Here is a 25,315-nt window from a genome sequence, read left to right as displayed (position 1 = left end):
TGCTGACGGCAGCACAAGGGCAAAGGCAAGCCCGTGACCTGAGACGGCACACCTCGGAGGGCGTCCGGCGCTGGGCCAGCTCGCAGACCCAGCGGACCCATGGTGACATCACAGATGAGAACATAATGCAGCAACTGCTGTCCACGGTGACCTTGCCCCGGCGCCAGGGGCTGTGTCACGGTCACCAGGGCACTGAAGGCAGCTGGGGATCAGAGGAGGCACTTTCACAAGTCCAACAAAAAATTAGATTAATCCTAGTTTTGAGATTTAATGGGGCTGGTTTCAGTTCTTGGGTAAATTCACTTACAGGGACCACCTTATGTTTCAATAAGGCTGAGAAATTCGATGTATTTCTTTGCTAATAATCATCTGTTGCTAGTCCGACCCTCCTCAGGATATGAAATCACCAAGACACCTAAGAACTGAAAAGGAGGAGTGAAGCCAACAGTGTCTGCAGGTGGAAGGTGTGTGCTGTGTAGACTCGCGAGAACCCACTGTAACCACAGTGCTGCTGGAACCAGTAAGTGGCTACGGTCACGTTGAAAGGAATAAAACCAATACAGTGCCTGAAGTCAATGTTCTACTGATAATAGTGTTCAATAACCTGCTGCTGCTGCTGCTGCTGCTAAGTCACTTCAGTCGTGTCCGACTCTGTTCGACCCCATAGATGGCAGCCCACTAGGCTCCTCCATCCCTGGGATTCTCCAGGCAAGAATACTGGAGTGGGTTGCTATTTCCTTCTCCAATGCATCAAAGTGAAAAGTGAAAGTGAAGTCGCTCAGTTGTGTCAGACTCTTAGCGGCCCCATGGACTGCAGCCTACCAGGCTCCTCCGTCCATGAGATTTTCCAGACAAGAACACTGGAGTGGGTTGTCATTTCCTTCTCCAATACATGAAAGTGAAAAGTGAAAGTGAAATCACTCAGTCCTGTCCGACTCTAGCGACCCCATGGACTGCAGCGCACCAGGCTCCTCGGTCCATGGGATTTTCCAGGCAAGAGTACTGGAGTGGGGTGCCATTGCCTTCTCCGCAATAACCTGCTATAACTGAAGTAATGAAGAGACCCAGTACAGAAGTTTGTTTATTTCTGACTTAACAGATTTCAGTCCACTGGTCCCAGATGGTCATTTGGGACAATGGAGCAACCTAGGAAGCCATGCACTGAAGATGCAGCCTGGCAGCTCCAACCCTGTGGTCATCCAGGGCCCAGGGAGCCTGGCAGCTCCTCCCCCCAAGGTCATTTGGGGCCCAGGGAGCCTGGCAGCTCCACCTCCTGTGATCATCCAGGGCCTAGGTAGCATGGCAGCTCCACCCCAGTGGTCATCTAGGGCTCAGGGACCCTGGCAGCTCCACCCCCTGTGGTCATCTGGGGCCCAGGCTGTTGGGAGCTCTGCCATCTTCAATGTATGTCTCTTTGGGCTGCTCTGTAGTTCCTCTCTAGCAGAAAGGAATAAAATTGGAATTCCAGTACCAGGGATTCCCTCTAAAGCAAGACGGGTGGCAACAAGTGCTCAGTGACCAGAAAGACACAGAGCCCTGCTGTACATCCAGGCTGCCAGCGGGCACGGCCAGTGGGCACACCTCCAGGTGAACACGCAAAAACAGAAGACACAGTGGAGAAGGCCCTGGGTACCTCTGCGATAAAAAAAGATGGAAAAAAAAAAATGAAAATACCTACTCACAAACTTCAGAAGAAATAAACAGAGCTCATACACGTAAACCTTAGGACCAGAAGGAGATGAAAGCAAAACTAACCAAATGGGAAGGTGCCGTGCAGTAGGGGCAACCGTGCCCCCTGTGCTCACACCCCAGTAAACCAGCACTGCTCCCCCATCAAGATGTGGGGATCTGCTCCCCGGCCCCTGGAGCCTGGGCTGGCTGCAAAGCTCACCCCTAAACAGAATGGGGTGACATCCCATCCTGAGCCTGGGCCTTCAGAGGCCTTGCAGCTTCCCCTGCACCCTCCAGGCACCAGGGGAAGAGACTTCATCTAGCCAGCTGGAAGGTGGGCCCACAGGGAGCAAAGATGGACCCACGGCCCCAGGCAGTGGCCCCAGTGCCACTGCCCACAGAAGAGGTCCTTCCTCCTCACGTGGATCCCTTCATGCTCCTGAGATGGCCTCATGCCCATCCCTGGAGCAATCGCTCAAACTGGGGGTGAGACCCCAGGTGAGACCAGCAGAAAACCACTCTCCTGGGCATAGCCCAAAGTGCTGGCCTACAGAATTGTGAGATAAGAAAATGGTGGTTGTTTTCAATCATGACTTTTTGAGGTGGTTTGTTAGATAGTAACACATAAATAACACATAAGCCATGCTTTCTAAGTTAATTTATAGATGTAATCGAACCCTAAATAAAATACCAAGAGGTCCTCTCTCCCTCACCCCTGGAACTGGAAATGCTGACTCTACGGTCCACATGGGAAAACAAACAGGAAAGAAAACCAAACAACCATGAAAAAGAACCTGGAACGGCCTCAAGATACCATCACATATGACGAAGCCTCTGCTCTTAAGGGTATGTTCCTGGCCTGTGACCAGACATGCAGGCCAATGACACAGACCAACAGTCTGTGGTGGGCAGTCGGCTAACAAGGAGGGGGCCTCCTGGAGTCCCTAGGCAGCTGGACCAGGTGACCCTGCAGTTGCCAGGGGGAGACCAGACAGTCAAGTGTCCTGAGTGTTGCTACCAACTTAGCAGATGACGCAGGACACGTCTCACATGACATCTCACATGGCAGACTTTGCTTTGCTCTTGCCTTTAGGCAAGCTTGTATTTCTACTGCGTGTACAATAAAGAGAATACGAAGTTGACCTAAAACCATCACTGGGCTCACGAGACTCTTGGTATTCTGTATCTCTCAACCAAAGGGGTAAGAAAAGTACCACAAAAGGATATATTGAATGGCTCCTTCAGGCTTCCATAACAATCCTCCCCCACCCGAGGGCTCTGCCATGGCAGCAGCGCCCATCCTTGGGCCCAGGAGGGGACCGCCAGCCCCAGATCTAAGCCATAAAGGTAACCTCACCCCCAGTTTGAGCGACTGCTCCAGGGATGGCCATGAGGCCATCTCAGGAGCATGAAGGGATCCACGTGAGGAGGAAGGACGTCTGCTGTGGGCAGTGGCACTGGTGAGCAGCTGAGACTCCGCTAGCAGCCACCATTTCAAGAGGCAGAGGGGACACGAGTCACAAGCATTTCAGTGGGCATTCCTGTGACCCGAACCCCTGTGGGCGCACCCTCACCACGTCCGTTCCTGCTGTGCATGCAGGTCTGGCATACAACACACGGTGCTCCAGCAAGGCTAAGGGACGCCTGTGTTTATTACGTGCATGTGTGACGTGCGGCAGCGTGACTCCTGAAGCTTGCACCACTCACGTCATTACTAGCTACCTCAGGAAAAGCTTCCTGAAAGAACAACGTTATGGGACAGCCGATGAAGCCCTTCACCTGACAGTCTCATCGGAGACTCTCAACACCCTGCCACACTCTGGATGGGCAGGTGCTGCTGGCTGCAGAGGGCCTGTGCAGGCTGGAGGGCGAGGGCTTGGGATGCAGGAAGAGGGAACTGTCATGTCTGCAGCCCTGTGGGAGATGCGTGGGGCATCACTGCAGCTGGTGAAGGCTGGACAGACAACTCTGGCTGCCCAGGATGGAGGCAGGCACCCTGCACAGCCAGCATCCCTCCTGACCACAGGCCAGAGGAGCCACATGGACTAAAGGGTCGCTGTGCCCCTGGGCCACCGCTGAAGGAGGCCAGAAGCTCCCACCAGGCCCTAGAAGAAGGGCCTGCAAACCGCACCCCAAGGACCAGGTGGGCGGGGGGAGTGCTGTCATGTCCCCAGGGGGGCTTCCACTATGGAAACAGTGCCCCCAGGCAGGAAGTGGGGTAGCTGGCTGAGGAGAGGGGCTGGGACAGATGCCCAGGGACAGAGGCCTGAGGGGGACCTCCGGGCCCCCTACACGCCACCTACCCTACTCTTTGAGCTCCAGAATCAACCGTCTTAAAAGGGGGTGTCCTGATGGTCTTACTGGTCTGGGTAGTGGTGAATTTTGGGGCAGGAGGTGGGAGGGAGGTGAAGCGCTCCCAGCTTGATGACTGCACAATAGGCCTGTGACAAACCTCCGGGCCTGAGGACACTGCAGGCGCCCCGCACACCAAGGCAGCTGTCCACCTGCACAGACACACACACGCACACGCACACACACAAAACAGGCGAAGCCACCTTGGATGTCACTTTGTGACAATGATCTGCCCTTTACAGTAATGACATTTTATTCTTAGAGAAACAGGTGTTTGCTTTATAATTATTGCAACCCCATGTACTATACAGTCCATGGAATTCTCCAGGCCAGAATACTGGAGTGGATAGCCTTTCCCTTCTCCAGGGGATCTTCCCAACCCAGGGATCAAACCCAGGTCTCCCACATTGCAGGCAATTCTTTACCAGCTGAGCCCCAAAGGAAGCCCATTATTCAATGAACTGGTTGTTAATTCACTTTTCTACATGGACAATATATTTCATAATTTAAAAAGTTATATGGAGTCTTGGTGTCCCCTTAGGAATGCAGAGAGCTCATCACTCCTACCCTGCCACGAGATAATGCCAGACAAAGTGCAAATTCATGACTTTTCTTGACCCCATCAGAGATGTGGGGTTATAGGACAACCAATTAACAAAAAATGTGGAGTGAGGTGGGTGCCTGCCAGGGGCAGGACTGAGACCCAGCCTCCAGGGCAGACATGTGAGGAGTTGGTCAGCAAAGGCAGCTCAGCTGGGGAGTATGGGAAGGTCTCCCCTCCTGCAGACTTTTCCTCCATGACCCCCAGCGAACCCCATGCAGCAAGCCTGGGAAAGCTTCTCCTACACACTCTAGAGTCTGCAGGTCATTAACAAGAGATTTTTAGTAAGCAGAACACAAACCTCAAAGGATGAACAAGGTCATTTACAAAGATAAAAAGTCCTGTCACGTTTCCCATTAAAGACACATCGTGACTCCAAGGGGTAAACTCAATGGGTTTCAAATGTCCATCTGGGCCTCTGTCCAGGGCGGTGGAAGAGCCCACTCCTGGGTTCCCAGGCAGCCCAGATTCAGGATGGTTTGGAAAAGGCCAGACTCACCCCAAATCAGAGGAGGAGGGCCACCCGTCACGCAGCAGCTGCTTCTTACTTGAGTTTCCTGCCTGAACACCAACTCAGAGCATCTCAGATATACACATGCTTCAAAGGACATAATCACACCCGTGAAACGTTAGGTAGAAAGTGAAACGGAGACTGCCATGAACACTGCACACCTACTTCCCGTGGGGGCTGGTGCCCTGAGGTGCCTCCTGGTCTGGTGCAGAGCCAAGGTGCCACCCTGGGATGTTAGGACCCCAGAGGGCAAGCAGTATGCTGCTCCTCTCTTTCCTACCAGTAGCCTGACTGGAAAACGGTAAGAGAAGTGTGGGTCGGGGTGGACATGCTGCCTTCAAGGCCGTAGCACACTCCCTGCCCCCAGGGCGGCTCCATCCCACTGCATCACTGGGGTTGGAGTTTCAAGGACAGCAGCCCCACTGGGATGATCCAGTGACAAGTGGCTGTCCAGGGGAGGGCTGGGGATGCTGGATGCTGGGGAGACCTCTCCTGTGTGTGCGTCTGGGGGGGCAGGTACTGAGAACTGATGGCCATCCCCTCCTTGCTGCACCCCTACAACGAGCTTCTCACCCTGAAGTCAGCTTTTCCAGTAAGATAGGAAATGCTTGTGGAGTCTGATGAGATTTTAAGGGGGGGGGTCCCACCTCTGCTGGCTTTGTCTTCCTCGTTTTCCTCAAATCCACCTAGGTTTGCACCACACCCCTTTGGTCTCCAGTTTACCCCTAAGGATGCCTCTCTGTAGGCTGCAAGATTGACAGCAGTGTCCAAGGATGGGTCCACGGTACTGGTCCCCATGACAGGCGCATCCTTGGGGGGAAGGAGACTCCGAGACCTTGGATGAGATGCCATTAGAGGCTTGCTGGGCGCTCCAGAAAGAGCAGGGCTGTGTCTGAGGAACAGGCCTTGCTTTCTGTTCTTTTGGGGGAACCAAGCTCTTTCTGTGATCCCTTTAAGATCATCCTGCTTAGGGAGGACAGGTCAGGGGCTGAGGGAGACGCTGCCTCCAGGGCAGACCTTGTTCCACAACGTCCTTCCCTAAACGTCAGGGCAAACCAGAGGCAGCAGCCTGACTGCCCCGTCCCCACCCAGCACCCAGCACTCAGTGGAAACGGCACAGGGACTGACGACAAATCCAGCAGGTGAAGGTACAGCCACGTCTCCTACTGACAGCCCCACTGTGTGAGCAACATCTGCTCCCAAAGATGCGCGATACAACACCACCTGCTTATACTTAAAAGGCATGCTAGACAAGCATTTCCTGGGTTGACTGTTAATACAGCTGTGGAAAGAGTGCCCAGGGAGTCTGGTGAGCAGTACAGATCTGTCCAGCAGTGACAGAGTTAACACTGACGCCTGAACAAGAGGCCACGTGATGACCTCTCTAGCTCTTTCTAGCGCTGGACTTTTCTCCTTTTTCAATAGATGCTTACGAAGCACCTGCTGTGGACAGTCACTGTTTCTGTATCCTAAGAGACGATGTCACAGACCACCTACGTTCAGGACACGATGCTCTACTTGACATAAAGACCAAGTAGCAAAATAGAAAAATGAACTGACTGCAAGAAAAGAAAATTAAATCCATGAAATGGCAACGATTCACTAAGGATTAATTTAATCTATTAAGTGATCTCTATTACAGTGGCAATGATTTCGCAACATTTAAAATGTCAAATTGCTTACGAATTTTTAGCCTCTTCTGGTCAGCATAGAAACTCCAAGCCCTCTGCATTTGGCACTGCCGGGGTTGGAATGCTCCCCACCTCTCGTGAATGGCCCCACACTCTGTCCTGTTCCCTTTGGGGAAAGGACCAGGAATGATTATCCTGACTTGCTCTTTCTTCTTTCCTGCATGACTCTCTCACTCCTAGTCTACAGATTTTTCTAAATTGTAACATATAGACCAAGGATGGGTCTATTGACTAAACCAAGAAATAATACTGCATTCGTACTACAGATACTTTATTTTCATATTAAGCATGTTCACTGCCAGTAGTATTCTCTTCCTGAGTGCTTTCAGGTTGAAACCTTTATTTACGTCAATAGCCGTGGAACACAACAGGTGTTTCCTCTAGGATCTGAAGCTTAAGCACAATCCAAAATGTGGTCACTTGACAAATTTCACAGAATTTGAACCCTGGGACCAAGAACAGCAAAATTTAATTCCATGATTCTCCTCCTATTGTCCCCTGGACCATTTACTCCCCTACCCACTGCACACACACAGAAAAGGCTGAAAAAAGTCACACTATTTGCAAGAACTTGTTAACTCAAGCTATTTTTAACCTCCTTATTGCTTTCCTTAATCTCTGCCTACACTTTTGTAAACACCCCCTCTTTACTAATCCTGGCTTCACACATTTGTTTTCTAGTGGGATGCTGACTCATACAAAGACTGAAGACAAAGATTATGGTAACCTCATAACAGGCAAGGTTTCAGAAAACTTAACTTCTACTCATCCTTTGTGAAAAGATTACTTGAGGATGTAGTCTAGCAAAACAAGAAGGAATCTAATGAAGATTCCTTTTTTTAAGAAAAAGAAAAAACAGACCAGTTATGCAATAAAAAGAAATGCCAGGATAACACCTTTATAGATGGCCTGGAAAGAAATTGGTTAAAATTAACATAGGAAATCTTTCAAGAAGAAAATAGAATTTATTCAACAAAGAATACAATTAAGGAGCTAGAAGTTTTGGGTATTGAAGAAGGAATGTTTCTTTTCTCAAAAAAAAAAAAAAGCAATTAAGATTTTCAAGTAATAAAAAATGCTGTGCAAGGCAACTGTGACCCAAATGTAAATCAAATTAACAGGGGGCACGATTTCCCACAATCACTTCACGAGGTACCTAAAACTTCCTCCTCCAAGCAGTAAAGATTTAATGGCTTAGATTTCTAGTTTCTCCTTTGTGGCACTTGCAGGAACAAAAAAATTTTTTAAATTTTACTGTGAATTCTATTTCTGGACCTTCAATATTTATAATCAACCCATAAAAGAAACATGGAGAATTTAACTGCAATTATACAACAGAATATGAACATCCTAAACCCAAATTTTTTACATAATGGAGATTCTACATAAGAGATTTCTAAGTTGATCCAACAAAAAGTCATAAGTTGAGTATATTAAAGTTTTAAGGGAACAGTAAAATAACTAAAAATAACAGTATAACTAACAAAACTTAGTGACAGCGAAGGACAGAAGACAGGAGGCGTGTAAGCTGACTAAACCCCTCATCACTGGCAGCGAGGACTGGACAGGTCCTGCTGCTGAGAGTGGGGCGTGATCTGTCTTACACACTGAGAACCAGAAGTCTCGAACAGTGCCTGGGACACGGCGGGTACTCAGTGGAAATCTGTCGGAGAACTGAACGAAATTTAGGTGACGAAACAGAGGCACGCGCAAACAGCAGAGTAAGCCCCAGGACTCAGTCTCAGGGCTCCTCTTTTGAGCAGGAGAGCTGCCGGGAGGCCGCTGGAGAACCACCTGTCCTTTCAGCCATTTCTGCTGCTTGATTTCTTTTAAACCAGTGCGCGTTGCTATTCTTATCATCATAAAAAGTAAAGACATCTCGGTGCATAAATTAACATTGACTATTGGGGTCGAAAAGAGTCGGATATGACTGAATGACTGAACAATAATGAAATGATAACATCTTTAAAGATGAAAAACAGATCCTCTTGGCACTTTGTCAGGCAAAAAGGACCTGAAGAAAGTTTGAATCCCATCTGTGTCTCAGTGTCCACCCTCAGCGCCCAGGACCCCATACACCTGCTAAGGTTTTTTCCACCAAAAAGGAGGAGCCTGTGCTGGGCCAGTGTGCTAGGCCCGGGGCTCCTGACACTGGACTCTTGCCCCGTCTCCCCTGTCTGTGGCCTTGGCACATGACATGGTCATTTTGAATGTCAGTTTCTGGTCTGAAGATGAGAATAAGGCAACCTTTAGCCCAGTGGCATATGGTGGCTCTGAGGGTTGAGAAGGGTCCCTCTCATGCTTATAAATAGCTGAGATCTGAAAGATCCTTTGTAAGCCAAGTTTTAAAGGGTATTCAGGTTCCCAGGTGAGCAAACAAAGGTGCTATTTTCCCTACAAACAGCAGATATTTGAATCATTTTGAGCATTTGTAAAACCGCATACTTCAACTGCTAATCCCAAGAAACGGCTTGTACAACAGGGTCTCACTGTCACATTACTTTGGGAAATTCTGAGTGCCCCAGTCCATCTGGAAGGCAACTGATATGCACTCTGGGAGGCTCGGCAGGGAAGAAATGGTCTGGCCAGTTACTTCTCCTTTTGCCTTCAATCTTTCTCTGCATCAGGGTCTTTTCACTCTACATTGCTGCTGCTGCTAAGTTGCTGCAGTCGTGTCTGACTCTGTGCGACCCCATGGACTGTAGCCTACTAGGCTCCTCCGTCCCTGGGATTCTCCAGGCAAGAACACTGGAGTGGGTTGCCATTTCCTTCTCCAATGCATGAAAGTGAAAAGTGAAAGTGAAGTCGCTCAGTCAAGTCTGACTCTTAGCGACCCCATGGACCGCAGCCTACCAGGCTCCTCCACCCTTGGGATTTTCCAGGCAAGAGTACTGGAGTGGGGTGCCATTGCCTTCTCTGACACTCTCTATTAGTGGGGTTTTAATTATTATTTACACATTTCATTTCAAAGAGTATGGTTGGAATCTGATTATTTGACATGGTTATAAATCACCAACATGAAAAACAACTTCTGTTATAAGTTCAAACAAGGTTTTTGGTGCTAGGGTTTTTCCTCTCTGAAACACCCCAAAAGCCCAGAGTGATAACCACACTTCAACTAAGATGGCAAGGAGGGAAACTTACCACCAAGCCAGGTTTAGGAGGCTTCCAACTACACCTGCCCAGACGGGACCAGTGGGATTGTGGGACTGAGCACAAAAAGTGAGAATTCCGCCAGGGCAACCACTGGGAGTCTGCATATGCTACACACAAGATGCTAAAATGTCTTTCTCCTCTTAGGGTATTTCTCAGTGGCAGGAACTTTTTTCTTTAAAAATGAGGAAAATTCCTGAGCTGATGGATCAAATAGTTTTTGCAGTAAGGTCAAGGAACTCACAAAATATTTTCAATACGAGAGAAGGGCAACACAGTCTTCCTATTTTCCTCCGAAGACAACGAGGTTGTCCCTGCCTCTGCCTCCACCAGAGGCTCCCTGTTCCCGCAGTGTCCCCTGCGTGACCCACTCCTGGGCAGTGGGACACAGTCTAAATGGATTCATCAGGCCAACCCATCATTTTCTTATACATTGTAGTGGGGTCCTGGGATCTTCCCCCTGGGTCTGAAGCAAGGCTTCCTGAGAAAAGCAGGTTCCATCCTGGCCACGGAGCCCAGATGTGCTGACAGTCCCCCACCTCAGTCCCCAGTCAGAGGTTCCATGTAGCACTTCCCATGACCGCACTGCGCTGCCAGACCAGAGTCCCCTCATAAAGGGGCCCCCTCGCGGGGTGGGGGACCCTTCTCCCCCAGACCATGCTGGCCACATCCAGCACCCTTGTCAGTGATAGGTTCACACCCGGCTTGAGTCGGAACCTGCTACAACCCAGAGTCCCAGCCCATGGAGAGGATGAGCTGAAGCGAGGCCTCTGTCCTGGGTGCTGGGCTGTGCCAGGGCCTGCTGTGGCTGCACCATCCGGGCCCCGCCAGGGGTAGTGCCTCCCGCTGGACTCCCTGTGCTGCTCCCACCCGGGCCCCGCCAGGGGTGGCGTCTCCCGCTGGACTCCCTGTGCTGTTCCCAGGAGGGCTCTGAGAGAAGCATGGAGGCCGCCACCCTGTCCTTGGAGATCGCACCCACCCACAAAGATGCAGCGCCCTCTCGCCGAGCGGGACCCCCTCCCCAACACCCTCTGACACACAGCTGAGCTGTGTCTGTCTGAACAGTGAGCTGTGGGCCCCAGTCGCCCTTCTGCAGGGGGCCTGAGCCAGTGCCCGCCCGGAGCAGGATGCAGGGTCACGGGGGAGAACAGACAAGGAAAAGGCGGTGCTCCCGTCCAGTACTGACCAGGGAGGGCGGTTCCACAGCCCCGGAGAAGGAAACCCTTGACATCCCTCCCAGTTCTGAGCCTCAGGGACTCGCTGGGGGCTGTCAGACTCTCTGGTCAGACCACTGCTGCTTCATGAATGTTCCTGGAACAGTGTCTCTGCCTATTTATGGATCAAGCGATGTTTCGGTGGCCAGGAGAAGCGTCAGAGGAGGGCAGGTCAGAGGACAAACCAGACTAGAAGGCAGCCCACTCCTCCCCTGCCCATGTAGCGTCTGACCAGGGCGGCCACCAACCCCCACCCCCAGCCCGGTCCCATGCCCAGCAGGCCTGCAGCCTCAGAGCCTGCATTGGCTGGCCCGTCCCTACCTGGACTCACCACCAACCACCACGGGGTGATAAACACCCCCACTCCACCCCTGGGGCACGAGGACGGCCCACACGGAGGCTCCCTGGGCAGTGGTACTACACACCTGTGCTGTGGTTCTTCACCCTCAAGTGTCCTGGAGTCTGTGATAAAGTAAGTGGCTGCTGCTCCTACGGGGGGGCCACTCCAGACCAGTGACTGCTGCTACTCACCCTCAAAGAGGCCAGAAACCCATTTAATAAGGGACACAAGTCTAATGAGGAATTAGGGCTAATTCCTCCCTGCACTAACGTGTTTATCTTTTGGTTCTGTGTAATCCTCACCTGTAAACAGCACCAGCCCTGTCTGCAGAAGCTCCGAGTGCAAACATTTCCATGCATGAATTCACCCTAAGTTTGGGAGGGGAGGGTGGTGGCCTGGAGGGCTGGGGTCACGCCTACCTGGCCGCAGGCCCGGCCCCTTCTCCTCCTCAGAAACAGAAGCAGCACTAATCGGATCTACAGGAAAGGGACCTTCCAGACCAGGAAACTCAATTCCAAACCAGACTAAGGGTGTCCCGAGGAAACCAACCCGGGATGGAACCTTCAGAGGGGCAACGTCTCTCCATGGGGTGTTACCCCATTCTCAGATCTAGCACGTAAAGTTAGCTCTGGATCTAGGGTCTGGCCTTCCACACGGCTGCCCTGACAGCTCCCACCATCAGGCGAGTGCTGTCCTGTGTGGGTTGCTCCCCCCGGAGGTGCCATTACCATCAGCCCTGTGTACTGTGAGGTCGTCGCCTGCAGGGACGGGACATCAGTGTGTCCTATCTCTACAGACGGAAACGGGGCTCGGAGCTCCCAGGCCCCCAGCCTTGTGAGGGGCCAGACTGGTAGAGGGCACCCAGAACCTCCCTGTGTTCACCAAAAGAACTGGAGGGCACGCCCGTTGCAGCTGTGCCCAGGATGTAGGTGATCCGCCATAAACCAGCTCAACATTTATGGCCGCAACAAGTGCCATCCCTTTGATGGAAACCATGGTTTTCCCACTTAATTTACAGATTACGTGTGCATAGCTCCCACCTCAGGGAGACACTCTGCCAACCTTCCCTTTGTTTGCCGCAAGGGACCGCTTGTTAGCCTGGAGAACAGAGCGTGCAGAGCCACAACAAAAGCAGAAGTAAGTGTGGCCCCCCGCTCCCCGCCCTGACAGCCCAGCCCGGGCACCAGCCATGCTCACCAGTAGAAGTAGTAGGCCAGAGCCACGGCCAGCAGGGCGGTGCAGACGCCCCAGAACAGGCAGGCCGAGTAGCTGGCAAGCATCTTCGGGTCCTTCTTGAGAGTTGGTGAGAGGAGCCTGGTGGCCGGTGTGGGTCAGCCTCCGACCCAAGGTTAACCAGAGGGATCACGGCCAGGACCGCTCTGCCAGGGTCTGTCGGGCTGCAGCCACCGGGACCATCTGCCCAGCAAAGACCCAGCTTCTGGGTCCCGCCGTCCACAACAGCCTGCGGGTCTCAGTGGCCAACTCAGAGACAAACTGGAGCTGCGTAGAAAACTCGGGCCTCTCCTCGGCCACCGCGGGGGCTTTGTGGGTGCCCACTAATCCAGTAAGCGGCTTGCAACCTGGAGCCACGGTAAGCAGGTGGTGTCACGGGGCTCGGCCAGGAGACAGGTCAGCGGGCCCCATCCAGCCCCCCATCTGGACTGTGGATGGAGGGCACACGCAGGAACCCCAGTGGCATGACAGCCCCCTACTCAGCCTAGGGCGGGTTTTGCGGTGAGCTAGCCGGTCAAGTGTGGCCCTCGGGCTGATGTCCTCTGTGTGGGGCCGAGTCCTGAACTCCAGGCAGGGCCCAGAGACCACACGCACTGCCCAGTGTCAAACCCGGGTACCAGGTGGGCACGGCTGCTCCAGCGCTGCTGTGGGCACGGGTCCCTGTAAAGAACCATGGGGGAAGATGCCCCTCTTATCCTTGGGAGGGGTGCAGAATGAACCTGACCCCTGAACAAGCAAATGTGGGGGCCTGTCTTCTGACCCTGAAGCCTCCCCAGTCTGAGATGTCTGAACCTGCCGTGAGCGGCCAAGGTGAGACAGGATGACCCAGGGACAGAGGTGGCCCTGCAACACAGGACCTGCACAGACACAGGCACACGAGGCACGGAAGAGGGGTTTCCAGAGGGCTCTTCACACTGTGTTGGGGTGGAAGGACAGTCATCGCTTTCCACATCTTTGCGGCACTCAGCATAAAAGACCGTCTCCTGAACCAGCTGTTGTCCTAGCCCCTCTGGCTGCCAGCCTGGCCCCCTCACAGCCCTGTGTCCTGCTTGGTAAATACACAGCTGGATAAGCCTGATCAGTCTGAGCTCCACCGTAAGGCTTCAGGGTGTGGACAGCCCCATGTGAACCAAGGCGGCTGTCCTGTGCCTCTGGACAGGCTACTGTACGGCTCCTTCTAGACACATCGTTCTGCCAGTCCAGCCTCGGGCTCCTGGCCCAAGGAGCTTCAGGGGAGAAAGCGGTCATCACTCGTCCGCTGAGCACATGGGCGGGGCTGTAAGCTTTGCCCAGCACCATCCCCACTGGCTAAGGCTTTCCAGCCCTTAATCCCCACCAAGGCAGAGGAACTGCTGACCTGGGAGGCTGGCTCCTCGGGAAACACTTGGAACTCAGGAGAGGACACAGCCTCTGCCCTCCTGATGAGGAATGACCCAGCCCCTCCCCCAGAGCTGTGCACTGACCTACGGCTACAGAGCAAGCCCCCAGCATCTGGCAGGGCCCCTGGTGCATCTGCTTGTGTGATTGTGACCCATCACTGAGCTGAGGTCTCCCTCAGACCTCCAGGAAGGGCGCAGACAGCCCTGCCTTGACCTTTGACCAGCAGCACCTGGATTTGACCTTTGCCCTAAAGCCTGTTCTCATTTAAAAAGCTATTTGTAAGGACCTTCTGAGCCTCAATTGGTTCTGCCCTGCTCCAGAAAGGCTCCCCAGGCCTCTCCACATGCAGCCAGAACTAATCATGCATCTGAAGCACAAATCAGACCATGGCCCCCCACATCACCGCTGCCAGCATCCCAAGGGTCACCTTCAATTTCAGGCCTTGGAGACACTCCCAAGTCCTTTCCTGTCCCCAGCCTCCTGCTACAGTCACAGGGCTGGAGCCAAGCTCGGAGGGTGGGTGGGCAGCTGGGGGAGGCGGTGTCCCTGAACACCCGGGGTCTGGCAGCGGCCCCTGAGGATGGCCACAGGGCCCATGAGGCAGGAGGTGAGACAGAACCCTCGCGAGAGTTAGGCCCCTTCCCCGGCATCCACAGGCCCACGAGCTTCCACCCTGGAAACTAGGAGCCAAGAGTCAAGTGGAAAGTGCGGGGGTGTCATGCTAAGTGCCGGGCCCTGTACAGGCGTTACTCACTGAAGGACCAGCATGCTGCTGCCGACTCCACAGAACACTGTCCCCGGGCTCCATGCTACTGGCAGAGCCAGGACTGGAAATCAGTTTGGCTAACGCAGCCTCTGAGCCGGTCGCTGTCCCCAGCTGCTGGCTGTACTCCAGATGCCCAGAGAGGAGCTGAGCTTGTGCTGTCCAGCAGTCCCCAGGGGCCGGGTGTCCTGGAGCTGGTCCACACAGCTCCACGCCTCAGACACTTATGAAATCTCAGCCCACCACCCTCTACCCTGGTTCCCCAAAGACACTGTCAACCCTGGTGCCCTAAGCTCAGGGCAGTGGGCAGCAACAGGCGTTGGCCTCGGAGGAGAGGTGCTCCGGGTTCTCTGCCCTGCCTCCAGTTCTCAGCTGTCCGGACACCTCTGCCCCAGGAGGGCCTCTTACTTACTGAGTGGCTGCATTTATTGGGTTAACGGGTTGAGGAGAGGCCGCCCGCCCACTGGGGAGGCCTGGCTGTTTATAAACAGCAGCCTGTTTATCCAGTGAGCTCAGCACCAGAGCTGGGGGAGCACCCTCAACAAGGGACGCGTTGCCAGAAGTGCTCACCCACGACTCCCTGGCCCCAAAGGCCTCTCTGGGCTCCCCTCCTCACAGGGTCCCCTAACCCGCACCTCATATTCCGCCCAGGGCAACCTCCCCGCTGACCGCTTAGACACGGAGCTCCTGGTGCTTTCCTGCAGCACGGAACTGGAAAGGGCATGAGTTTCTGGGGCCTTCTCCACGGGTCCCAGAGGAAGCAGAGAGGGGTGGTGTCTGCAGCCCCAGCATCCCCAGAGAGGATGCTCTCACCAGCTCCGGTCTGCGTACCCGGAGGGCCCAGGGCCACGTTCTGCTAGGAACCGGCCTCGGACACACAGGGTGGCACCGTGGCAGGCCACCTCCCACCCGCACACCTGGAGGTTTTGGGTTTCACTCTTCAACCCGATCCGCCCTCCCACAGCTTTAAATACGTGAATAAATACGTAAATAACAAAAATAATCCCCACACGTGAAAAGCTCCCGGGTAAACGAGCCGGCGGCGGCGGAGGCCCCAGGAAGGAGGCCAGTGCTCTCGGGGACCAGCTGACACAACGTCCTTCCAAACCACACGGGGACCTTGGAGAACACAAGTTACTATGCAAACCAAACACGAGTAAACAGCCTGAGGCGCGAGCCCAGGAAAACCCATGGCCAGGTCTCCAGGGCCTCGGAGGAGCCCGGGACCTCCACCTACTGCCTCCTGGGACCTCCACCAGCGCCGTCTGCACAGTGGCAGTGACCCAGCGGTGTCTGTACAGGCTGATCGGTGAACACAGGCAGAGGGGCAAGCGTGGTAGGTGGCCCGGGATAACATGGGATCCACCTGCAAAGCCTTCCAAAGACTTGGGACCAGGCTCTCTGGCAGCCCCTGGCCACCTCAGGCATTGAGACAATGAGAACACGCTTATTTTTTGAGGGGACTATTTGTCAGGCCTTCAAGTGGCACTTAAGAGTCCAGTGCTTGGAAGCACCTGTAAAACTACCTGCTGGTCCTTGAAGCAAGATGACAGCATAGGAAAAAAGGAAACTGGCATGTGGACAACTTTGGTTCATTAGGAGATAACTTTAGGCAGCCCAGTATTCTGCATGGACTTGAAACACACAAGCACACCCCTCTTAGTGAATCTCTTGGTTTCCAGGAACTAGTACCACCCACTGGACACTCACCCACAAAGAAAGCTCCTAGGATGAAGGCAATTTTTAAACAAAATATAGTTTCAATCATGAAATCTGTTTGAACAATTATCGTGATTTTTAAAAACTCATATGAATCAGCTTGCTTTGTTCCTAACCATTTCAACTAAACCTGCTGTTAACATTTCTAACCTTCAGCTAAGTGACTGCCACATGTACACTGCAGCCATTCCCAGGCGGGCATGTACACGACCCTCACTCTGGTCTTCGTGATCTCCTGATGCAAGAAAACAGACCTGGGAGGCTGTGAAAGCCACGACACCGTGATCATCAAGGCTCTTCCTGTGATACTTACAGATGTTGGGGCACAGGAAGAAGCCAGGTGTCTACACCAAGGACCTGCTCGAGTGACTGAATAGTTTACATCCATTCAGGGCAGCAGCTGGGCAGGGCTTGCTCACCCCTGCGTGTGCTGAGCGAAAGCAGAGCAAGAACGCGACGGCACCGCACAGACGCACTGCTCCTCGTGGCAGGATGCCCACCCCGGGGCAGAGCAGCGTCACATAGGAAGAGGAGGAAGGTCCCAGGCTGGACCTGAACCTCCCACCTCCCTGGGCAGCACCAGGGGCTGGAAACCCAGTGGGGAGGGAACCAGGAAGTGGGTTCTCACCAGACACCAAACCTTCCAGCACCTTGATCTTGAGCTTCCAGCCTCTAAAACTGTGAGAAATGAAGGCCTGCTTGTGTCCGCCCCCAGGCTATAGGAGTCTGTGGCAGCAGCCTGAGTGGCCTGAGCATGGTAGCAGGAGACTCTCGGGTCAATACAAACCTCTCCTCTTCAAAAGCAGTGGAGACCGCGGACAGCACCATCTGGGTTCAAACCTGGTCTTGTCACCACTGCGCTGCGCGCCCCTGAGAAGTGCACGTGCCTCCCTGGGCCTCCGTGTCCTCATCTATACAGTGGGGATGGCAGTTCCTAAGTCACCAGGTTTCGAGTGACTCTTGCAAAGCACTTCGACCGGGGAGGTGGCAGGGGTGGGGTGGGGGTGGGCAGCCCAGGGCCCAGTACCTCTGGTGTCAGCGTCACTGCGTTCAGTCTGGTAAAGTCAGCTGCAGGGTATTTCATTGTACAGATGCGGTAACCACATCACCCTTCTCCTTCTGAGGACGCTTGGGTCACCTCCAACGTTTCTCCTTTACAAGCGATGCTACATTGAGCCTCCTTACAGGGATCCTGGAGCCCTTGTTGAATATTTTGGTTAGACAGAGTCCCCAGAAAAAAAGCTGGTCAAAGCGTAAACAGACTTTATATTTTAAAAGGTACTGCCATCTTAGTCCTCAAAAAAGCCGCAGCAGTTCCCACTCAGCCCAGTTGCGGACAGTGCTTTAATCACTTGACATGTGCCTTCCGACAGGGTGTTTAATGGGACAAGAGAAACCGCCTTCGAACACACACTTCTGTGCGCTCACAACCTGGTCTCTGCAAGATGTGGGCCCTCAGTGGGACTGGGTGTCCCCGCGGGCTGCGGTCACACTGGCCACAGAGCCCGGCCCACACTCGCTCAGCTGCCAGTGTGCCCAGGACGTCCGTGCAGTCCTGTAACTCTTAGCTTTCTTCCCAGCCCTGGCGTCTGGAGAGCCTGAGGTACCCCACTGCTGGGGCACCTGCCTGTCTCTGGCCCGAATCCGCAACTGTTTAAGCCCCGCAGGCTGTCCCAGGCTCAGTTTACTGCCCTCGTCCTGGAGCCCTGTGGGTGGCGGTGTGATGACGAGCTGGCCTGCATCCCCGCTGCCGGGCTGACTCTCACCGGCCGACCAAGTGTGGCAACAGTGGAGCCTCATCCTTCACCGGGGGCGTGTGAACACAGCCAGACCGCCCGGCTCCTCCTGGGAAAGGACAGGCTTCCACAGTTCCGAGGGCGTGACCCCGCCTCCTGCAGCACACCCTGTGCTAGCCTCCAGGCTGTGGATGAACTGTCCCCGCCACCACCTAGGGGCACAGCGGGTAGTGGGACACCGATGAGCAGGCTCGTCCCTGCCTGGGACGCCAGACTACTAGGAGCCTTCTCTCGGGGACCTTCCTGCCCATCTGTGATCAAAAGACATCTTCTCCAATGGGCACACACATGCTATCAAGAGCCCACAAAGCTAACTAACCCCTCCCCAGTTTCTGGGGCTCAAATACGAGCCCTCCGGTTCCCACCTGGATGTCCCTATGGGGCCACCCTGGTGTCTCCTGATCTATTGGTCAGGCTCTGGGGCCCTGTGCAGTTGAACTCGCATTTTCTGACCACTGGGAAAACATGCCAGGCCCTCCGGCCGCTCCCATCCCCCGTCCTCTGAGCACGAGTGGTCTTGGTGTCAGCCTCTCCTTCCCACCCTGACCTGCAGACTGCCCATCCTCAGGCCTGCCCAGCCTGAGTGTCCTGGGGTGGCCCTGCCCTACAGTGGGGGGCTGCAGTCACCCATGGGTGGTGGGCAAGTCTGGGGCTTAGAATCAGGAAGTCCGGCTTTGTAGGACACCTAAGTCACATTCAACAGATCAGTGACACGGCTGTCACTTTGACCTCCCCCGGTTCCACACCAGGCAGGAAAACGGGCTGCCATTCGTAAGCCCCTAATGAACAACCGTTCTCGCTTCACAGTGTCTTGTCTCGTCGTGATGGGAGCTACAGTCTCGTCCTGCCCTGAGCACCCAGACATAGTGCATGTTTTCTAGACTTTGCAAGCTGGCTCACAGAACCAGCTCCATCAGGAGAAAGCTCTGACTCCAAACACACTTCACGTGCTCAGTGTCAGACTTCTCAAGTGACCCTGACCTCGACGCGGACTCATGCTGTTTGTGCGTCCAGGAGTGTAGGCCTCCAGGGGCACCTCCACAGCCCAGGCCTTGGCCCTCCCCACGGCTGGCACCTAGAGAGGCTGGGTACCTGGAAGAGCTCACCACTCCTTGAAACAATCAGATCAGGAAGTCATGGGCACTGAGGCCAGGGGGAGTTCACAGGGGTAGATGACAAGATGCCCTGCCCAACACTCACCTCTGCCCGGTCCAGCCAACCAATTTCAGCTCCAGGGAAACTCAGCCACCAGAGAGACCACCCAGAATGCTTCACTCAACTGTCTCTGTGCTTCTTTTGTAGCACAAAACCCACCACACCTAAGTACTTACTGGTCCAGGTTTATCCTCTCCACATCATAGCCCCTGGGCAGGGACCCACCCTCTGGCATCTGCCTGCTTCACACCCCTGATTCTGCCACGGGCATGAACACACCCTCACCCTTCAGAACAGCTTCCTCCAGCCCTTGCATGTTAACCTGACATAATCCCCAAGATATGGCTGTGGAGAAAGCGAAGGCAGAAGTGACAGCCAATCACAGCCCCTCCCCCAACTCCAACCCCGCCCTCCCCTGCAGACTCAGAGTCTGTCCCAGGCAAATCAGGGAGGCGGCACCCCAGCAGGCTGGCACAGGGTGATACCATGAGCCTGGGGGGATCTTAAACTGCCTTTAAAAAGTGAAAGGTAAAATTCACTTTAGTGATGTATTTTATTTAACCCAGTACAGTCAAAATGTCATCATTTTAACAGGCAATCAATACTAAGAAGGCAGTAATGAGATGTTGTGTATTACCCCTTCATCCAAGTCTTTGAAGTCTGTGTGTTTTTAGCTCTCATGGCTACTTAGTTTTCAAGGTCTGAGGCATCGCACGTTGGACCGTCAGCTCTGCCGTTTGGTTACTTGTGTAATGTTTGTGGCAGATGAAAGCTTCTGATCACCCTGACTGGGAGACACTACAGACCCAGGAATCACTCAGCCATGACATCCTGATGGAAGCAGGGTCAAGTGTGGTGCGCTGGAGGCAGACACAGGATGGGAGAACACAAGACCTCTGGGTCCCTGGTCCTTGCCTGTCTTCTGAAGCTCAGGGTGAGGACAGACAAACCATGAAAAATTTCAGCACATTAATGAGGAGCCAGTTCTCAAAATTGGAGGCCAGCAGAGGCGGGGAGGGACCCTGGATAGACCACTAACCCAGCCCCCTCTCCTGCAGCTGGAGCTCAGGGAGAGGTGAGCCCACAGAGGGTACAGACTCGGAGACCTGAGAGGTGGCCCCGACCTCCTGTCCCCTCTCCCCAGGAGGACTTGGAGCCTCTTCCAGAGGGAAGGAGAGAGGCCCTGTGGGGAGCAGCTCCCAGCCACCCTTACCTGGGCTCTGGGTGCCAGCCTGCAAGACAAGTCCCAAAGGCCCTGAAGTCCCACGAGGTGGCTTTTATCCTGCCCTCAGCCCCGCCCCGTTGGCGAGGCAGGAGCTCCTAGGAGGATGGGAAAAAAGATCCTGCCTCTTGCCTGTGCCTGGAGATGGGGGCTTTTCACCCATGACTCAGACTCTGTGCAAGCCAGGAAGGCAGAAGCAGCCAGGAGAGTGGTCTGGGACGGGTGCTGCAGGGCCCAGGGGAGAGTGCACTGCTGCCCACGGCTGCTGGCCTGGCCCCAAGTGCGGAGAGGAGCCAGAGACTGCGGCTGCCTCCTTCTTTTTCTTATTTTCAGAGACTGGAAGCCGGGACTTGACCAGCCCCCACACTGAAAGAAGAAGTGCAAGTCCACGGTGAAGAGCCACCCACGTGGAGAGCAGTGAGGAGGGAGGACAAAGAATCCAAATTCAGGCCAAGGGTCAAGGACACACACAGTTCCTGGAAAATGACTACTCTGCCAAGTGGCAGAAGGAGCTGCTTCTGTACCAACTGGACAGACATCCTGTCCACGGGCACAGGCCCAGCCAGGAAGGAGAGGGGACCAGTGGGAACCCCGTGTCTGGCCAGGAAGAGGGAGGTGGAGGCCACTGAGGGGAACTTGGGGGAAAGCCCTTTAAAAGGAAACGGCCCAGATATGCACTCTTCCTTCCTACCTGGAATGAAGATGAAATGGCAAGGGGGGAGCAGCCTTTTTGAGACCAGCAGGTCACAACCAGGAGGACAGAAGCTTTGGACTGAGGTGTCAGAGTCCTGAGTCCTTGTGGCTCCATGGAGCTACCACCCCTGCTGTGGACTGTCTTACTGTTAACAGGAGAAACACTGACCTGTGCTGATTTCTTAGAGCACCTGCGCAGGGGCTGAACCTGCTCCCAGCAGATGTGGAAGTCTGGGGCAAAGGTGATTAAAGGGTAGATCTTGAGACTGTTACAAATTAACCTCATCAGTTTACGACTCTCCAGTGGTTCATGAATGTGGCTCTGGCTTCTGCACTCCCATTTCAATCCTGTCTACACTTGGACAGGGAGCTGTGGAGGCCATGCCCAGCATGCACCGGGTTCTCACACTACCCTTCCGAGCACACACACCCGTGTTCTCTTGGCCTCACATGTCCTTTCGCAGCATAAATGCCCAATGACAGCTGGTCCTCTCGGGGACAGTTGCATCATGGGTTCTGATGTCCCCACAGTGTTGGGAGGAGAGCAGAGGCTTGTGGATGGAACAGGAGAGCTCACCCACCAGGGCCCAGCTGGGCACACAGCACCCTGGTCCCAGTCATGCCGACCAAGGCCTGGGATCCATCCACGGCTGGAGGCTGGTCACCCAAGCAACTGCCTCCCCAGCCCCTCACTGGAGCCCCAGGGCCACCCTTTACCCTGCAACCCCATTCCCAAGGACAGGAGCCCCCAGCTACAGTCTCTGGGCAACACTTTACAACTTCTACCACTTGCATAGATTTTTGATTCTAACAAGTCAAATGCAAGAAAACAATGTCTCTGACACCCTTGTACCCACATCGCCAGGTCGCAGTGCGGGGTCTGAGACAGACCCCAAGTCCCAAAAGGGCAGCTCCAGGGACACGAACTGTCAGCCTCGGACAGGCTACCGTTCACACAGACACGTGCACATGCAGACACGCGTGCAAACACAGACACGCACACCCAGCCTCTGGCTCCTCATCTGCAGGAGGATGGCTGGTGCAGGTGCCCCCAAGGCCCTTGACCCTAGAGCCTGTGACTCCCCCCACGAGGGTCACAGGTGGTGTCTGAAGACAGGGTTGAGATAAGAGGCTCCTGCCAGACCAAACCCAATCCTGGTGAAACACAACCACCCTGGGCCACCCTCCTGGCACCAGGCATGTTCCCACACATCCCAGCTCGGAGCACAAGGCAGGATTAGCACCGTGCCCTCCCCACATCTCCCACGGCACTCAGCTGCGGCTGGGGGCTGGCACACCGCACACCTGCCTCCCACCTTCCCTCCTCCCCCACACACGCGTGTGCACCACACGCATGCCCACAGATACATCCCACACGTGTGTGCACCATGTGCATCCCACACCCACACACACATGTGCACCCATACGTACCCCACACACGTGTGTACCACACATGTGCACGTGTACATGGGTGAACCACACACACCCACACATGCATCCCACACATGCACCCACTCACCCCCTGCAAGCCAAGCTGCTCTCCGCCTAGTGCTGCCACCCAGCCCACCCCTTCCCGACCTTCACTAGAGTCCCCCGCCAGCCTGAGTCAGCTGGGGCCTCCCTGTCCAGCAAGGGCTGTGACCATGCCAGGCATCTGCTGGGGGCCCCACTGAACTGAGAACAAATCCCCCACCCCCTGGCTGCTGGGCCTGCCGTCCACACACCCTCTGCTCCCCACCAGCTGCACTGTGTCCACCAGCTGTCCCTCCGTCCGTCTGACCCTCCTCCAGCCCACTCCTGCTGGGGCCCACTGTCCCCTGCTGCCCCCCTGGGAGGGGCTGTCTGTTCTCCCACAGCATTCACCCCACCTGCCACCCTGCCACACCCCCAGTCAGGCTCCTGTCAGCAACTGTCACCTGGCATTTTGGTGTTCATCTGTTTATTACTGTCGCCTCAGCCCCCATCCCACCACTGCCTACTGGAATGCAGCCCTGGAAGCTGGGAAGGACCCCTAGAAATTGGCAAAGGACAGAGGGTCCCAACGTGGGTCTTTAGCACATTTCATGTTTCTCTGTGTCGCCTCCCCCAGGAGCCTCTGACCCCCCAGGACCCCTGAGCCCCCAGGAGCCTCTGCCCTCACCAAACAGAGGTCTGCAGGCTGCTCACCCACCCCTGACCCGAGCAGCACATGGGACGTGACTGGCCCTTCCCTGCAGTTAGCGATTGTTGAATAAGATCTCGGCTGAACCTGTTTCCAGGCTCAGTGCTTCACCGTCCCCACTGGGCACCTGACCTCTGGCTGGGACGGCCCATCCTAGGGGGCCTGGGCAGGTCCACGGTCACGGTGGCCAGGTCCTCTCCAAGCCAACAAACCCCAGTGGACACCGACGGCCCATACCCACAAAGCAGCAGACCCTCCCAGCAGCCACCGGAGCCCAGACCAGGGCCTGTTCCGCAACCACTGACAGGCAGGTTCTTTATAAGCAACCTGACTTCTAAGACAGACAACACATGTCGCTGGTTACAGCATTTTTCCAATGCGTATGACACGAAGTACCTACAGCAGAGAGAAAACATCCAAATGGTCCTCCCTGGCCCCCAGCTCACTGGCACCAGCCACCAATGCTCCCTCCTTCCTCAGGCTTCAGCTCCTCACACCCAGATCCTGGGGGAAGGATTCTGGTTTCACCTCAAACAAAGAAGCCGACTTTCTCACAATGACCCACCAAGTGTTCGTTAAACCTTCACGAGAGCGGCATCAAGACACAGAGGTATCCTCACACCTGCACCTTCTGCTGACCTCCCAGGATGTCCCCCCACCCCGCCCCGTGCTCTGGGACGTTCCCCACCACATCCACCCAGCACTGTGGCTGTGGGACATGCCCACCTCCCCCGATACCCACTGGCCCATCCTGAGACTCCAGAGGTTGGGAAACGATAGGCAAGATCCCTGGAGACTCACTCAGAGAACCAACCACCTGGGGCCAGTTACTGATAAACAAGCACAGCCAACAACTGAAAACAAGCTGCCAAGGTGCCAAACAGTGGGGCTGCTGCAAGCTCCTTCACTGCCCCGATAAAGCCACGCTCCTGGTGTCCCCAGCATCCCTGAGCCCCACCCTCACAGAGGAAGCCACACACACACACACACACGCACGCACACACACGCACGCACACACGCACACACACGCATGCACACACGCACGCACACACGCACGCACACACACACACGCACACACGCACGCACGCACACACACGCACACACACACGCACACACACGCATGCACACACGCACACACACGCATGCACACACGCACACACACGCACGCACACACACACACACGCACACACGCATAAGCCAGCGCAGGAGCTGCCACAGGAAGGGCCCGTGCTCGGGGGTGCGCGAAGCAGGAGTGCGGTGGCTGCGGCTGGTGACCAGCAGGGCTTACGCACCCGCTGGGCCGCTGCAATAACTGTCAGCCTCTATGGCAGAGAAGGAAGGGGATAGAAAGGCCAGCTGATGGTCCTGGGAGGCCCGGGGCGGGGAGTGAGGAGCAGGTGGGCAGGGCCACAGCTGGAGCCCACGCACCCTGCTGCCCACTCCAGTGTCACCGCTGGGGCTCCCTGTCCCTCATTCGAAGATGATGCCCAGAGCCTGTCTGGTCACAGCAGAGACTCTGAGAGGGCACAAGGGCAAACACCCGGCATGATACCGCATGTGCCAGAGAGCAGGGCATGAAAACACCGTGTGCCCAAATCCTGGTCCTCAGGTTTTCACATTATTTGAGACGTGAATACACTCTGTCTCTGTCTCAGGCATC

At 54.9% G+C, this 25,315-nt stretch overlaps 1 protein-coding gene across 5 annotated transcripts in view; it reads right to left on the bottom strand.

Moving 5' to 3' along the window:
* Nucleotides 1-25,315, bottom strand: part of AGPAT3 (1-acylglycerol-3-phosphate O-acyltransferase 3) — an 86,804-nt gene that overhangs the window by 27,476 nt on the left and 34,013 nt on the right. Inside the window, exon 1 of one of the 5 annotated variants that reach the window (XM_055569773.1) lies at nucleotides 19,625-19,738. The exons of 2 other annotated variants lie outside the window; for them this stretch is intronic. The gene's annotated coding sequence lies outside the window, so the exon portion shown is untranslated. Of the gene's footprint in view, nucleotides 1-12,730; nucleotides 12,751-14,900; nucleotides 15,499-19,624; nucleotides 19,739-25,315 lie in introns of those variants that run through there. 2 more of the 5 variants (XM_055569776.1, XM_055569774.1) reach the window with 2 other exon arrangements.

This window comes from Bubalus kerabau, chromosome 2, assembly GCF_029407905.1.
Source record: "Bubalus kerabau isolate K-KA32 ecotype Philippines breed swamp buffalo chromosome 2, PCC_UOA_SB_1v2, whole genome shotgun sequence".
In the NCBI taxonomy this organism is placed as follows: domain Eukaryota; kingdom Metazoa; phylum Chordata; class Mammalia; order Artiodactyla; family Bovidae; genus Bubalus; species Bubalus kerabau.
Note: the sequence above shows the minus strand (reverse complement) of the source record. Positions and strands in the feature narration are given on the sequence as shown.